The following is a 17255-nucleotide window of genomic DNA, read 5'->3' on the forward strand; positions in this document are numbered from 1 at the left end:
GGAAGCAACATCAAAATGTCACTTCCGCCCATAGCTCTCAAAAGGGCCATTTTATTTGAGTTTCAATACCGCTTTAAGGTGGCTGTATTCCCCGAGTATTCTTCTCACACACGCACTTGTTTTGTAGCACCATCTTTCATCCAGTACCTGTCCATCCACATACATCTTTCATGGTCATAGCAATGATTGGATGTTCACACAAAGGCCCCTTTCACACTGGGGCGGTAGGGGGCGTCGGCGGTAAAACAGCGCTATTTTTAGCGCTTTTTTACCACGGTATTTGGCCGCTAGCGGTGCGGTTTTAACCCCCCACTGGCGGCCGAAAAAGGGTTAAAACCATTCGTATAGCGCGGCTATAGCCGCGGTATAGCCGCGCTGTCCCATTGATTTCAATGGGCAGCAGTGGTTTAGGAGCGGTGAATACTCCAAAGATGCGGCTGACAGGAGATTTTTTTCTTCTCCCGCCAGCGCACCGCTTCAGTGTGAAAGCCCTCAGGCTTTCACACTGAACAAACAGTGGAGGCTGTTTTGGGGCGGTTTGCAGGCGGTATTTTTAGCGCAAGAACGCCTGCAAACCGCCCCAGTGTGAAAGGGGCCTAATGGACTGCATAGAAAAGAGGGATTATCAGTTACAGCATTACAGTAATAGTTCTCCATTAACTCTTTCTTTCACCTCAACAACCCACACCTCTATCTCCTCCAACAGAAGTTTAAACAAAAAAAAAAAAAACGGTACCCGAGGTCACCTTAAAATCGCAACCACTCTCTCTCCCCTATATATGGTGCTAAAGTAGGGACCTCCTTCCCGCAGTCCAATCTAGCACTATCTGCACAGATTATCAAATTCAAAATGACAGCCAAAGCCTGGTACACACTAAATATTTATGGTTCAACTCAGCGTTCTCAATTAAAAATGCAATGTTAGTACAGGGTCTCCCTGCTGAGCCAATTTGTTCTGACAGTGGGACTGCCCCCCGCCAGAACACACTGGTCAGGATCGGATGCAGTGTGTGTCCAGGGACAGAGTTTCTGCAGAGTTTATGGCCGTACACAAACTGGCCACAGCTAAACGGCTTTTAGCTGCCTCTGTATGCAGCAAACCATCCCTTGTGTAAATGTAGCCTTAAAAAAGAAGTATGGCTAAAGCTTTTTTGGGCATATATCACCTAAGGATCACAGGGGTGTACTCCTGTGACCAGTTTTCAGCCTGCTGTTAGCTGACGTCACTCAGCCAGTCCAGGCTTGGGAAAGATCCCGACTTTACAGTCAGGATCCACTCAGATGCCTGGATCAACAGCTGGCTCAGCCTCTCAACTGGGCTGCTGAGAGCCACCTGCTCCCTCCCCAGTGAGTGCTGGAGGGGTAGAGCAGTGAGCCAGTGACTGACGGAGCAGAGGGTAAGGGAGAACTGAGCGATCAGTGGTGTTTGATCGTTAAGTTCTCAGTGCAGAGGTGGCTGAGACAGATGCAGCATCAAACTGATGCGCCATCCACCTAGGTGAGTATAAAGTTTTTCTTTTTTTTAAACTCCATACTTCTCTTTTAATGTAACCCTTGCTGCATAAGCAGGATAGATGGACCAGGTCATTGTCTTAGACTTTTAAAACACTTGTCACAAGAGAACTAGGAATACTTCCATTGCTGGTGTCCTTTTGTTAGTTGCATGTTTATGGATTCAGAACTTCTGAGCCACAAACTGGAAGCAGTATCTACTCCAGAGAAATACCAACAAATGCCTGCGATGGAAGGTTCGACACATTTCTGTTGAATAAAACTGCTCCTCAATCAGTGTAATATGGCATAAATGATAATGATAATGCACAGTATCTACGGGTGTGTCAAGGTTTTTCAAAATAGTGAAAAACTACCACAATTCTCCTGCATCATGAAATGTTTTTCTGAAAAATGCTAGACATTTTAAAGTTACCCGTTCTTAGCATTCCTTATACATTTTTTTTATGCAGCAGGGAAAGAAAAACTATGTAGAATTTTTAGTGCATGTGACAGTGTTTAGCTGTCCCTTTAAGGAACATTCTGAGAGCTCTTGCCCACAGCCATTTATGTCTGTGTACTCTCCTTGGTTTTACTGAGCCACTCTGGCATTATTATGGAATGGCTGCCAATATTTTCACCAACTGTACTGTACACTGTCTACTATCCAGCAAGATGAATTATCTGTGAATACTTCCGTCTAAACAATAAATACTTGCTTGCGCTAATGCATAGCATTGCTTATATTTAGCAAAATGACAGATACTGTATACTTCGACTGCTATTTCTGGGAACTGTGGTGTATACATATTTGTGCATTTGTGTTTTACCCCTTTATAGGCCTGTACTTAAAGCGGTGTTGCAGTTAATAATATAACAACCTTTGATAGGCAGAGTTTTATTAACAGAAGTGATCCTAGGGGTCTCCATCATAAATGCCTCTCCTGGACTGTCAGTGGTAATGTAATCTGATCTGCGCATGCACAGCTCAGCTCACACTCACACTGGGGGCACTCTGCACCATCTCAGTTTAGTGTGTATTGCTAGAGAGTTCTTTTTTTTTCTCTTGGGAGGGTGTATGTGATCGTCACAGGGCTAATCAGCACTGTCCAGATAGAGGGTCATGGGTCCTGCAGCCTCGATAAAGTAGAATGAAAATTCCTCCTACAAGCTTTAACCAGACAACTGACAGAAGTCCTAAGACTGCTAGATACTGCTGATAAGAAAAGGTATTTAGCAGTTTATATTTACTAAAATAATTTCCATGTTCTGTATACTATTGGGAAAATAGATATAATGAGTGCAGGGTCCTGGGTTTAGGAACACTTTAATGAGAGAATAAGAGTAGCTGATGCCTACTGAACTGCAGAGTCATAGTTAGACACCTTGCACATCTACTGTAACAGGAAAGTAGAGATAAGGCTATGAAAGTGGAGATCAGCCTAAAGTCTACGTGACTGCATATCTACTTCCGTGACTTCCATTGAGCTTTACACGGCTTTATGTTTACAGTAATTCTTTTTTTTTTTATATATATAAATTATAGAAACTTTCTTGATGAGAATAGCTAGCTTCTAAAAAAATCCTTAGGGAAATCCCTTCATTTTTTTCAATATGCTCAATGGCAGCCACAGTAACACCCAGCACTGGTTTCAGTGGCCGCAGTAATAACCCCTGGAATAGCTGTCAGTTGCTGCAAAAATAACCCGACAGAAGTTAGAATCCTTCCTTACACTACTCAAAATGAAAAAAAAAGTGTTTTTCCTTTAGTTCTATTTCAAGGTGTTATACTTTTCTGGCTGGACATTTGGGACCATGTACAAAAGAAATCAATATAAAAATTTGTAGCTTTGCTTGTATTTAACAATGGATCGATGGACCAGTTCCTGCTGAACCTTTCAAATTTCGATCCGTCTATCAGATAACGTAAGTACCACATATTTTCTGTCATGAAATGATAAGCAGCTTCTGTTTAAATGTCCCTATATTATTTTTGTAGAGAATGCAATCTTGGTTAAATGAGAAACTATTAACCCGCATGACTAATTCATCTTTGAGGATTAAACCAATAAGAAAGGCCCAACACTTTCTGTTCAACGATAGGTAGAATCCACAGTCCTAGGACCATTTACTTTCTGCCATTACTGACCGATTCCTCTGAAAACAGTTACAGACTATGATTGTTTAAATTGAGCATATGATGTAAACAAAAATTAAAAGGTTATCTTTCATGGAAATCAAGTGTCAAAAAGATCAATTGAGCCAGGGATACAGGAAACTAAATTTATATGCACTTTTCTTGAAAATGTTGAGGCTGAACTTGTCCCTCCGACCTCCTGAGATTCCCTATTAGTCAGTAAACCTGCCCATCATTACAGCAACTGATAGGAGTTCGGGGAAGCAGGAAAGGGCCAGACCAAGCCTGACCTCTGCGAGATAACATCAGCTATTTAGGTTTTTGGAGCTTCTGATCACTGTGATAATGGTCACTCTTCAGCATCCATGGATTACCTTTTTGGTCTTCACCATTTGCTCAAACTGAACTACACATTTTGTTACATGTAGACCTCAAAAGTATTTCTCTACAAGCTACACATTGCAAAGCATGTATAAGGTATGTTACTCATCTCTTTCTGCGTGCCCACAGGTACTTTTGTTTTGGATATAATTAATCATAAGATATATTTCTGTAAAATAAGCACATTTGGTGTATACTTGGAGCCTTTGTATAATGGGGTCCATCTGTCCTGTTAACCTTTGAAAGTAATGTAGACATACAGTAACTAAAAACAAATACTGGACACCAATGTTATTGGATTGCAAACATGCTTTATTCCCGAATTTAAAAACTGCAAAGGTATTTTTCTTCAATATCTTAAAGTGATACTAAAGTCTCCTTTTTTAGTTTTTTTAAGTTAAAATATCAAACATGTTGTACTTACCTGCTCTGTGCAGTCCAGATCCTCCTCTTCTAGAGTCCCTCACCAGCGATCCTGGACCCTCCCTCCTGTTGAGTGCACGTGAGCCGAGCCACACAGCTCCCCTTCTCCATTCGGACACGGGGCCGTGGCCCAGCCCCGCCCCATTTCTCTCCTCATTGGCCTACTGACTTTGACAGCAGCGGGAGCTAATGGCGCTGCACTGCTGTCTCAGCCAATGAGGAGGGGAGTCTCAGGCAGACGAGACACTCCTACAATATTGCTGGATAGAGGTGGGCTCAGGTAAGTATTAGGGGGTGGCTATTAGGGGGTGTCTGCTGCACACAGAAGGCTTTTTATCTTAATACATAGAATGCATTAAGATAAAAAAAAAAAAAAAACTTCTGACTTTACAATCACTTTAAAAGGACAAGCTGTATACTTTTATATAAATCATCTGACACCCAAGCACACTGGATGTTAAAATAACGTTATAAAAACCATCAGTAGATTTGCAGTGAGATTTTCAACTTTTTTCAATGTTTCTGCAATAGCGCTTTTTGTTTTCTTTTTTTTTTTAAACGTCTCTCAGAACCCACTAATTTGGGGTTTTTTTACTGCTCAAAAACGCCACTGCCCATAAACTGCTGATAACAGCCTATGTGTGCATGGACACATAGAATAACATGATGGAGAGTTTAATGACTGTAGAAAAAAATGTCTACGGCCAAAACAGCTGCTGTAAAAACGTCAAAAAACGTCCATTGTGCATGAGGCCTTAATATCACTTTTTTTTCCAGAATAAAAATGGTCTGCTATGAAAAGCTAAATGCTTGACATATATTCTCTTCATATTTAAATGAGTGATCATCACTGACATGTATGATATCCCCCTTAGAATACATGCATTGTCTAACATACAATACTGCTATTCTCTACACACAAGGAAGACTACATAGCACTGCAGTACAAACATGTTATACTGCACATACTCTGTTATGGAATAAATGGGTTTCTGTGTTGCCTTATAACATAAAATCAGAAACTACAACTTACATTTCAATAAAAGCTACTTAGAAAATCCACTATTTTTGCTATTATATGAATGTTTTGTGTCACTAGAGATGTCAATCTAGTAATAACAACCCCTGCATAGATCTACAGAGAGCAGCTAATGCAAATAAGAGGCTTGTGGGTGTAGAAGAATTTGATCCCACACTAGCTGTCATAATGACAAGGCAGGCAGAAACACATATCGTGAAAACAGATAGGGGATGACAATGATAAAATTGAGCGCTGACCCTTCTGCTAAAGTTAACCTTGCACTGCAATGGCTAAGCAGGTATCCTTAAATTGCAATTATTTAGTACAGGTATGGGGCAAATGGCTGCTCCATGTGTCTCCTTTCATATTAAGCTCTGTCACAGTTTGTCACAGGCCTGTCAAAACCTGTTATACTAAAATAAGATATCTAAGAAGTTAAACTGTTCTCTTTCCACATCTTCCAGGTTTCTACCATAGTAAACACAAAAACAAATGGCCCAAATTCTTTTACTTGGTTCACACCTACAAATTCTCTGTATACAGTTTATACAGTTTCTATGCATTTTGCAATTGTTTACACACATTTTAAAATGGTCTACTAACAGCAGTACTTTCTGCATTTTCTGTGCAACCGATTACAAGAAAATGTGAGAAGAATTCATGGCCAAAATATTTCTCTACTGTAGACATTTTTTTTTTGTTGAAATACTGTAAAAATGCTATTTGAAAGAGTTGAAAAAGGAAGTGGATGAAGAGCAGTGCCACTAATTAATTCAGTGCCGTAACCTTGACTCTCATCATATAGAAAAGACTGAAAAAGCTAGGCTGTCACTCACAGCCCATATGTCCTATACTGCCCTTCCAGTGACACTGCCCTCTGTATATGTTCGCAGCCCAAGAAAATAATTAGAGATGGAGAGATGAGGACTTAGCAAATATTAAACATTATACATCAGTACCTGTGCTGCTAGGTCAGCAATTTTTTGGGGAAGGGGTAAGTGTGTATATAACAGCTGATAGGGCAGGTTATGAAAGTACCACTATGAGGAATGAAAAGATTCACTTTAGGTTCTTAAACCCCAATAAAAAAAAAAGAATGGTTGCTTTCAGTTTCTTCTATCAACTTCTCTCTTCACTTGGTCCCATTTTCAGGTGGCCATGTCATCTTATAGGGTGCCATGGATCCACCTTTTCCTGCGCACTCCTGGCTGAGACTCCAGCCAAGTGGCTCTACGCTGCATACGTCTACCCATACAGATATCCCAGAAGTCTACAGCAGAAAGCCAATCCCTTGCTAATCTACCCTGGATTTTGCTGATTAGCCTTGCTGTGACCAATAAATCTGAGCATGCTGTTTTCTGTGGTAATCTTTCTGAACAATTTTCCACTGGTTCAAATTGTTCCTTCAAGATATTTGAACCACCATTTAGATATAAAGTATCTATGGCTACATAATAAAAGTTACTTCATGGTCTATATGGAAGCAAGCTTTATTGATTTGTTCATCATCCTCCAATTTATCTACTTGTTGCTCACGGATACCGTGACTTTACCAGTGTGCAGCTTACAGCCTTTGTGTTTCTGTTTTAGAACCTGCACTAGAAGCTTTACTAAAGAACCCACTTAAAAAAGAAAAGTCAGGTGCAGGCTCCAAACATGTCATGCCCGCACCCCCCCCATAGGTGATCAACACAAATGGTTGCTCACAAATCAACCTGAACTCACTCTGTGTCCTCTGAGTAAGCAGCCGGTAACAGTGGGTGTCGTAGGATCTGCAAACTCTGAAGCTGCTGCCCCTATCACAACTCCCTGGACTCCCCGAGCCCACTGGCACCACTGCATTCAAAGGCTGCCTGAGGCTTCTGTCCATGCGGGATCCTGTCAAGGCGCTGTGGATAAAGCTGCAGTTGAAGTGACAGCTCCAATGGAGGCCACCCCATGCAGGATCAGCTGCACACTGGTAAAGTCCTGGTATCCGTGAGAAACGAGTAGATAAATTGGAGGATGATGAATAAATGAATAAAGCTTGCTTCCATATAGACCATTAAGTAATTTTTATTATGTGGCCATAGATAAAAGCACACAATCTGTTTGTGTGCTCTGCAATCAGACCTAGAACCCCCCCCCAGGAGAACTTTCCATACAGCGTAACAAAGACACAGGAGCCAGGTACACACCAGTCAACTTGTTCCCCCATGTTCACCCTCTCAGTTAAACAGCAGCCAGGGAGATACACTCGCCAGATACGATAGCCCACATGGACAGGTAACTTCTGCCCCTTGGAGAAGGGACCCAGAATAAATAAGTTATGGAAGAGAGGGTCCTGCTCCTAAGCAGCAAAATAAGCCTCGGAGAACCGAGGTATCAGCATTCACCCCAGGCTCACTGCTGCTGTTAAGGGGGGACAGTGCCTGGGACACCCCTGCCACTTAGCATAAAGTGCCTGAAAGGAAAGTAATGTTTATGTCTGGCCCGTGGAAACACATAAAAAATTGAGAGATTGGGCTATGGACCAGTCTTTTATTTTAATGTGGATCATGTGTTTCCTACTTAGGTAGGTACAGCCTCTCTCTTTCGTAAATAGAGATGGGCTGAACACCCCCTGGTTTGCGCCCAGAACTCTCGAACATCGCAAAAGTACCCGACCCGAACTGTGAACCCCATTGAAGTCTATGGGACCCAAACTTGAAAAATCAAAAGTGCCCATTTTGACAGCTTCTATACAAGTTGTTGGTCATAAAAAGATATGGGGCCTGGGTACTGCCCTGGGGGCACATGTACCAATGCAAAAAAACTTTTTAAAAAGATAGTTTTTAAAGTAGCAATGATTTTAATGATGCTTAAAGTGAAATAATAAAAATGAAAAATTCCTTTAACCACTTTACAACCAGCCCATAGCCGAATGACGGCAGCAGGGCGGTTGCTTAACTCTGGGATCACGTCATATGACGTTTTCCCAGAGTTCCCCTCTCGCGCGCACCCTGGGGCGCGCACCTGAACACATCCGTGACCGTGAGCATCACGGATCCCGGTAAATGGCCGCTGATCACGCCCGTTTACCAATGCTCTGCAATGCCCTGCAATACTCTGCAATGCCCCAGAATACTCTCCAATACCCCACAACACTGTGCAAATACTCAGCCATACTCTGCAATACCCCGCCATACTCTGCAATACCCCGCCATACTCTGCAATACTCTGCAATACCCAGCCATGCTCGGCGATACCCCGCCATACTCAGCAATACCCCGCCATACTCAGCAATACCCCGCCATACTCAGCAATACCCCGCCATACCCCGCAATACTCTGCCATACCCAGCCATACTCTGCAATACTCGGTGATACTCTGCCATACCCTGCCATGCTCGTCCATACCCTGCCATGCTCAGTCATACTCGGCTGTACTCGGCCCCTGTATGTGGCCAGGCTGTGGAAGTCTCACACATGTGGTATCGCCGTACTCAGGAAGAGTAGGAGAATCTATTTTGGGGTGTCATTTTTGGTATGTACATGCTATGTGTTAGAAATATTGTATAAATGGACAACTTTGTGTAAAAAAAAAAAAAAAATGCGTTTTAACCACTTCCCGCCCACCGGCCATCATACGACGTTCTTGACTTTGTGCGGTTATATCTGAATGATGGGTGCAGCTACAGGCATCATTCAGATATCAGCTTTTTTAGCCGGCAATTTCCCTACACCATAAGAATGATCATAGCGGTTGTTCCACTGCTTGATCATTCTTACGGGAGGCGAAAGGGGACGTCCCCCCTCCCGCCGCCCTCCGGTGCTTCTACAGACTCACCGCTATGATCGAAGCCAGGATCTTTTTTTTTTTTTTTTTTAATTTCAGGCTTCCCAGCCTAGAGGTGAGATGTGGGGTCTTAATGACCTCATATCTCACTGTAAAGAGGACCTGTCATGCCATATTCCTATTACAAGGGATGTTTACATTCCTTGTAATAGGAATAAAAGAGGTCAAAAAAAATTTTTTTTTGAAAAAGCATCAAACTAAAATAAAGTAAAATGAACAATAAAAAAAAAAAAAAAATTTTTAAAGCGCCCCTGTCCCTGTGTGCTCGCATGCAGAAGCGAACGCATACGTAAGTCCCGCCCACATATGAAAACGGTGTTCAAACCACACGTGAGGTATCGGTGCGATCGGTAGAGCGAGAGAAATAATTTTGGCCCTAGACCTCCTCTGCCCCTTAACTATATAAGAACTGTCAAACGGCGGAGCAGGCAGATGGCGGCTAGCCTTCGTCGCGGACAAAGTTTTTTCTTTTTTCGGGTCCAGCAGTTGACGGCATCGTGATTGACAGAGATCTACATCGGGGGACATGGTTTTTTACATTTTTAATAAAGGAATTGTCAAAAACTGTGTGTGTTTTTATTTCTTGACACTTTTTTGGTGAATGGGTAGGGGTACTATGTACCCCATACTCATTCACATAGGGGAGGCGTGGGGCCTCCCCTTGTTAAAGGGGACTTCCAGATTCCAATAAGCCCCCTGCCCGCAGACCCCCACAACCACAGCCCAGGGTTGTGGGTAAGAGGCCCTTGATCCTGCCCCAAAGCACCCCCTCTTCCCCATGCTAAGGGAATATGGCCTGGTATGGCTCAGAAGGGGGGGTTCTTTCCTGGCTTGCCGGGCTGTGTGCTCGGATAAGGGTCTGGTATGGATTATGGGAGGGACCCCACGCCGTTTTTGTGTTTTTTTTACTTTTGGCATGGGGTTCCCCTTAAAATCCATACCAGACCCAAAGTTAAGTACGCCTGTATGAACGAGGCCCTAAGTGTAAACCTGGACTCTGATCACTCCTCTGCACCCTACATCCAACCACTGTCCAAATCTTGCTATCCTGAGCTTTGTAACAGCCAAAATATGCACCTTCTTAACTAATGATGCTATTAACATACTAAACTGACTTACTTGTTATCGCTCCTCTTAAACCATTGCCTATTGGCCTACTTCTACACAGTCTATCCCCTCTTCAGTCTATCGTGAATGCTGCTTGCAAAGCTCATGCACCTCACCAAAAGCCCAGTGTCTGCCATCTCTCTCTACCATTCCCTCTATTGGTTTCTGATCACCCACTAAATAAAATTCAAAATACTAACATACAAAGCCATCCACAATTTCCCCCCAACTACATCACTAGCTTAATCTCAAAATAGCACCCAAATCTTTTCTCTAGCTCCCTCATCACCTTCTCCCAGGACTTCAGAGCCTCTCTCTTCCTCTAACTCCCTACCCCAATCTGTCCAGTAATTTCCTACTCTGTCTTTAGACCATCCCTAAAAACTGATCTCTTCAGGGAAGCTTATCCTTCCTCAACCTAATAAAATGTACCTCTACATTCTCCATTAGCACTTTGCTCACAGTGATCATTTGCCCTTCCCTTTTTGATTGTAAGCTCTCACAATTAGGGCCCTCCTAATCCTCTTGTATTGCATTGTATTATACCTGTACTTTGTAAAAAGTGTTGTGCAAACTTCTGGCGCTATATAAATCCTGAGTAATAATAATGATAATATAATTAACTATATAAAGCATTTCTAAAATCAGCACCATCAAATACACATATAAAGATCAATTAACACTACATCACTACCACAAACTTTGCATCAAATTAAAAAAATTGAAAATGTTAATCTAAACTGTATTGTTGAATTGAATAAATGGCAAAAAGTAGACAGGTGTGATGGAAAAAAACACTTAATAAAAAAACAGCACAATTGATCAGAGAAACTAGCCAGAGCAGATTCATAAAGGAAACCTATCAAACAATATTTCTCATGAAAACATCAAAATTGTCCCTAAGACATTAAAACGTGTAACTCTGGCCAATCTAAAGGGTCCCTTGTGTTGAGATTATCGCCTTATTCACCTATGAGAATTCATAAATGCCTGTTTTACTGGAATTCATGAAAAATAAAAAATCAAGAACCCCCACCACATGAGAATGTAAATGACCATATTTTATATGTAAAATAGGTATAATGGACAAATCATGTGAATCAAATGCTTTAAGTATATAATCTGAATCATTCTTCAATGGCAAAGACAGAAATAGAATATCTTGAGTGCTGCTCTGGTATCAGACTGTGATGGAAGTCGAGCATAAAAACATGGTGAGATATGATTTAATTATGCGTTACCATTTGTGTACATATATTTTGGTCTCATATTTCCATGGCAATTCATCAATGATGTAATGTGTGTCTATATATCCCAGCAGTAGAGATTAATCTGGTATTGAAACCTACCGAATTAGCAACTATCTAATAATAGTTCTAAAACACATGAATTTAATTGTAATTTTAAATCAACCACATCTATAAAAAGGAAAAGTATAAATACGCACAGCAACCATTTGACAATGTAACATTTTAGGTTTAAACAAACTGCTGCTGGAACAAAAGTCAGCCAGGAACTTCTCAGACAACCAAGGAAAGCCAGCTTAACCACTTCAGCCCTGGAAGATTCACCCCTCCCCCCCGACCAGGCCATTTTTTGCAATACTGCACTGCATTGCTTTAACTGATAATTGCTCGGTTGTGCAACAAATAAAATTGATGTCCTTTTTTCCTACAAATAGAGCTTTGTTTTGGTGGTATTTTATCACCTCTGCAGTTTTTATTTTTTGTGCTATAAACAAAAAAAAGACCGACAATTAAAAAAACAACCAAAAAAAAAAAAAAAAAAGTTTTTACTTTTTGCTATAAAACATACTCAACAAAACAATGTTTTTTTAAAAATCTAATTTCTTCATCAAATTTAGGCCAATATGTATTCTGCTACATATTTTTGGTAGAAAAAAAAAAAATAAATAAAAATAAGCGTATATTGACTGGTTGTGTAAAAGTTATAGCGTCTACAATCTATGGGATAAATTTATGGACCTATTTTTGTTTATTAATAATGGCGACGAGCTGTGATTTTTAGCGGGGCTTCGACATTGCGGCGGACAAATCAAACACCTGACACTTGACACTTTTTGGTGACACCAAAAAACAAAGAAAATAAATGCACTGTCACTGTACTAATGACACTGGCAGGGAAGGGGTTAAAGAGGTTGAAAACCCAAAAAAAAAAAAAAAAAAAAAAAAAAAAAAAAAAAACCCTGTAAGACCAAGGCATAGAGGTCTTACGATAGGCTGTTCCTTCAGTGTGAATGCGCTGATGACGTCGTCAGGAGCCTATATAGTAAATATCTCCTAAACGGTGCAAGTTTAGGAGATATTTACAGTACCTACCGGTAAACCACATTATGGGCTTACCGGTAGGTACAATTAAACAAAAAGACTTTACTTCCTCTTTAACATCAGGGGAGATCAAAGGGTCAAAAGTGTTCCCTGGGAGTGCTTTCTTACAGTGTGGGGGATGGTTTAACTATGGAAACACAAGATTTCCGCCTTCCTTACTAGAGCAGCGCTCTACCTTGTTTACATAGTTGTTTCCGGCGGACATCAGGTCCACTGGACCCGCTTGATTGGCTCCCGTTGTGTCCAATCACAGCGGGAGCGGGGCTCTGGTGGTGCGTGCACCCTAGAGCCGAAGAAAAACAAATTACATACAGGTATGTGATTTTGCGATTGAGGGCCGCCCTGCCACAGTACGAGGGGCGTATATGTATGTGCTGCGGTTCTTAAGCGGATCAAGTGAATATAAAGCCCATACATTTTTTACCTTAATGCAGGGTTTCTCAACCTTTTTTCAGTGAAGACACCCTTTCAAATCCTGCACAATGTCAAGGCAACCATACGAAAATGTAAAAACTAAACTAATAGTTTTACATAAACGCAGCAACATCCATACATGTAGGACACCCAATGTTAGTGGCGATTTCTTCCTCCAAAGCAAATAGACCTTTGCACACTGCTATTGACTAATATTCCAGGGTTTCTCTTCTCCCTCAACTTCTCTTCCTCCCTCGGCTAATGCGACCCCAGTGCTGACAGAGAGGGGCAGGCGAGGGGAAACAAGGATGCTATGCAGGCACCCAACGTAGGATGCCGGCGACTAGAAGGCTGTCATGGTGCACAATAAAAACCTGAGGCTTTGAGTAACTAAAAGGCAGGCTTAATCCACTTGCAATTTTTAGGCATTTTGCTAAGGTACCCCTGAAGAAAGTTGAAGGCACCCTGGTTGAAACACACTGTCTTAATGCAGTCCCTGCATTAAGACAAAAAATGTCCCAGCAGTTGGATCCCCCCCGGACACCTTATAATTACGTGAGTCTTATTTCGATCCAGCCTTGTGGGCGATGGACGGACACAACCCAGCTCAGGAGCAAGTCGTCAGGTTTGCCACCATAGGAAGCAGCTCCCATGGTTGCACAGGGAGAAGAGGAGGAGCCAAGAGTACCAGCAAGGGACCCCCCAAAAAAAGGGGGTTCAGGGCCACTCTGTGAAATAACATTACACAGGCAGGTAAAGTATACGATCTTATTAAAAAAGAAAAAAGGAGGTTATATTGTTTCAAACTGCTTTAAACTGTACTGCTACCCATACAACTGCACATTGTGGAACTCCCTATAGGGCGGTTCCTTTTTTTCTGTTGGTGGGGTTTACATGGTGCTGGATGCAGAAGCAGTGCTCAGAACACAAAGCAATTAAGGTCAGTGGTCAGTTGTGCCCAATACTGCATGTGGCACCACTCTTGTGGAAGTGCCATTTGGTTCAAAAGACATTCTTATACCTGGCAGAGGCCAGAGAGGCATGTGAGGTGAGCCCTTTTGATACTAGTAGAGACTTGAGTTCTAAGGTTGTTAGGCCACAATCACACTTGGTGTTTCCGGAGCGTGTGACATGAACGGTTAATGGCACCTCAAACGCGCTACAAACGCTAGGAAAATTTAGTGTTAAATGCTGGGGGTAACAGTAACTCCAAAACCAATTCCATGTTGTTGTCTTTGCAGCTGTAGACGTTCTCTAGGAAACCTAGCACTAGTGAGGCCTGATCTCCTCATTAAAAACAGTTGTAAAAGCGAAAAGATAGCTTAAAACATATTTATAGTTTTTAGATAGAAAAGGGAAAAGTTAGAGCCCCTTCCAGGTATTTATTGCTGGGCAGAGTCGCCCTTTTTTATTGCCACCAGAAAAAAGTGATGTCAACAATTTTTACCAGAACAATGGGAGCCCTTGATAACAGTCTACGAGGGACTTTCCTTTGTGATCACATGTGAGGGAAAATTCTGACTATCCCCCACTTTAAAAAGAAAAAAAAAAAAGTTTTGTAAGCAAGGTATTCAGCCAGACCTAGGGGCTCATTCACAACACCAATTTGCTCTGAACGCATAGCCACAGGAGGAAAAGTGCAGATGAGCAGATCCCCACTCCTCGCGCTTTTTTTTTTTCCCCCTTATCTTTAGAACTTTATTGAAATGTCACAAGTTCCATTTTATCCTGTTCAATGCACTGCAGCAGTGTTGTGATATGATAGTTTTCACTGCAACACGTTGCATGGAGCACTTTTTTTCAGACGCATACCACCACCATGCATTTGTTTGAACTGACCTCATAGAACACCTGCCTTGTCTTTGTGTTTGAACTGCACTGGACAAGGCTGCCCAAAAAAAACCAACGCAAATTGTTTGCAAGCACCTAAAAATAAAGTACACTTTTTGCTGTGTAATAGTGTTTTTTAAAGAAGTGTAGCGGTACCCCCGTAGGGGCTGCGGAGTTGCTTGTAGCAATTTGCCAAATTACCCTGCTTCTGATCTCCCATTACCCAGTATAAAACACCAAACAGTCAGTAGTTCAGTTTTCTAACTTTTATTTGCGGGATAAACTGGGTTATCAACAAGGAAAGTATGAGATGCCCCAATGAATTTCACTATAAAGGGTATCATCCATGGCCGTGGCCTCTATAACTGGACTTTCCCTGTGTAATCCCCTCTTGAGACTATTACTTCTTGTGCAATTCGGGCTATCCGACTATAAATTTCCCCATACAGTGCTTCCAAGTTGAACAGAAGGGATTACTCTGAATAATTCCTCTTTTTGACTGAAATGACTTCACTGGTTATCAATTCTAGAGTCAAAAGGCCTGCACCGCCTATCTTCCATGACTCCATTACCGGACAACCTCTCAGTCTTTGGAAGTTACTGTCCATTGCTGGTTATACTGTGTTCCGTAGCCGCACAGCATGCTACTCTACTCACTCCTGCTCTGGCTTGTTTACATTGCACTGACCGTTTTCCTCTTGATCAAAGTTCTGTGTTCCCCGGTCACAGAAAGTCGATCCTCCGGTCTACTTCCTCCGCTTTACTCCTACTTCCTCCGCACACCCGGCACATCCCCCGCTTGGGGGATGTCCGGCATGATACCCATCTCTACATGCTGTCTTCCCTGTACTCTGTACCTCCAACCTGGACCCCCTTGAGAAGTTTCTGACAACTCTCCTCCTCCAGGGCCCCAGGCCCTCAGCCACCTGGAACTCCAGGCGCCGGACTCCTCTTCTCTTCTACCTGGGCTGGAAAACCCCTCCGGAAGCATGAGACCCACCCCCTGCCAATGCAGGTTAACGATTGGTCAGAGCTCTCACATGAGCTGCCTGCCACTCAGGTCTCAAGTCCAACCTTTCTTCCAGAAAAAAATCCTTCTGCAAGCAGAGGAGGTATCTATGAGCCCAAGTGCAGGTGGCCACACCCCCCCCCCCCCCCGCTACACTGACATTCCTACTCCTAGATCAAAACAACAAGGCCTGAATGAAACACAGGCCTGGCTAAATTTACCTGTATTTAAACCCCACACTATAAAGCATTAATATAGCACCTACCTGAAAGTAGAGGGCGCTACATCAGCATTAGTTAAAAAAAAACGGTGTTCACCAATCACTTGAGCGTGGTCGTAAACCCTTACATATACTGTACCCAGTGAAGTGACTGGCCTCACAGTGATGAATCAAATCCTCCTACATAAGTTAGACCTGTTTATCTGCAGTCTTCTCTTTTCTACATTCATTAAAAGTGCTGAATTTATAAAGCTTGAGAGTTCAGAAAACCGGGGGTGGGGGGGCGGAGAGCTGAAGTAACTCTGCGGAGCTCAGAGAGGAGAGCTCCGAGAGCTGATTGGAGGGGAGAGATACGCCCCTTTCACACAGCTCACAGGAACAGAGCTGAGGCTGTCAATCAGCTAGAGATCCCTCCCCTGTCACCATTTTTCTCTCTGTGTCAGAAAAACTTGTCAGAAGGGATTCAAACAGATAGCAGAGGAACAAAGCAGCAGATGGAAATGTAACTTAGTGCTCTGGATTGAGCCAAGTACACATCATAGATGGATATGTTTTGTTCATATTGTAAGAACCACTTTATAAAGATGTCAGATCTCATAGATGCGATTTTCTTTAGTTTACTGTCCTATCTCTCTTCACAGCCACATCTCACTAACACTGTACTGTTCGATGCAGTTTGTGACTGGATGGAGGGGGGGGGGGTGGGCTAGTGCCTGGTTGGGTTCCTGCACCTATCTCCTGATAAAATAAAGAGCCCTGGATACATTTATATTTTCTTACAGATACAACCGCCCCCTTGACAGCAACTATAATGCTAATGCGGCCCTGAGATGTAATTGAGTTTGACACCTCTGTCATAGTGCATATTCAGTGTGGAGATGACCAAGCCGTTTCAAGTGGAGAATAGTAATGACACAAATATAGCAGAGGAGCCTTTAAAGCACCAAGTATCCACCTCAATACAGAACAAAGCAAACAATGGCTTTCCTCACAATACAAGACATCTTGTGATTTCAAACAGGCCAGCCATAAAAATGTTTGAATAAGTCACCTACTGT

The 17255-nt window shown here is 42.3% G+C and overlaps 1 protein-coding gene across 1 annotated transcript in view; it reads right to left on the bottom strand.

The window, feature by feature from the left end:
- COG5 (component of oligomeric golgi complex 5) overlaps window positions 1-17255 on the bottom strand; it is a 541624-nt gene that overhangs the window by 470613 nt on the left and 53756 nt on the right. The gene's annotated exons all lie outside the window — the stretch shown is intronic.

Source organism: Aquarana catesbeiana, linkage group LG03 (assembly GCF_042186555.1).
Source record: "Aquarana catesbeiana isolate 2022-GZ linkage group LG03, ASM4218655v1, whole genome shotgun sequence".
In the NCBI taxonomy this organism is placed as follows: domain Eukaryota; kingdom Metazoa; phylum Chordata; class Amphibia; order Anura; family Ranidae; genus Aquarana; species Aquarana catesbeiana.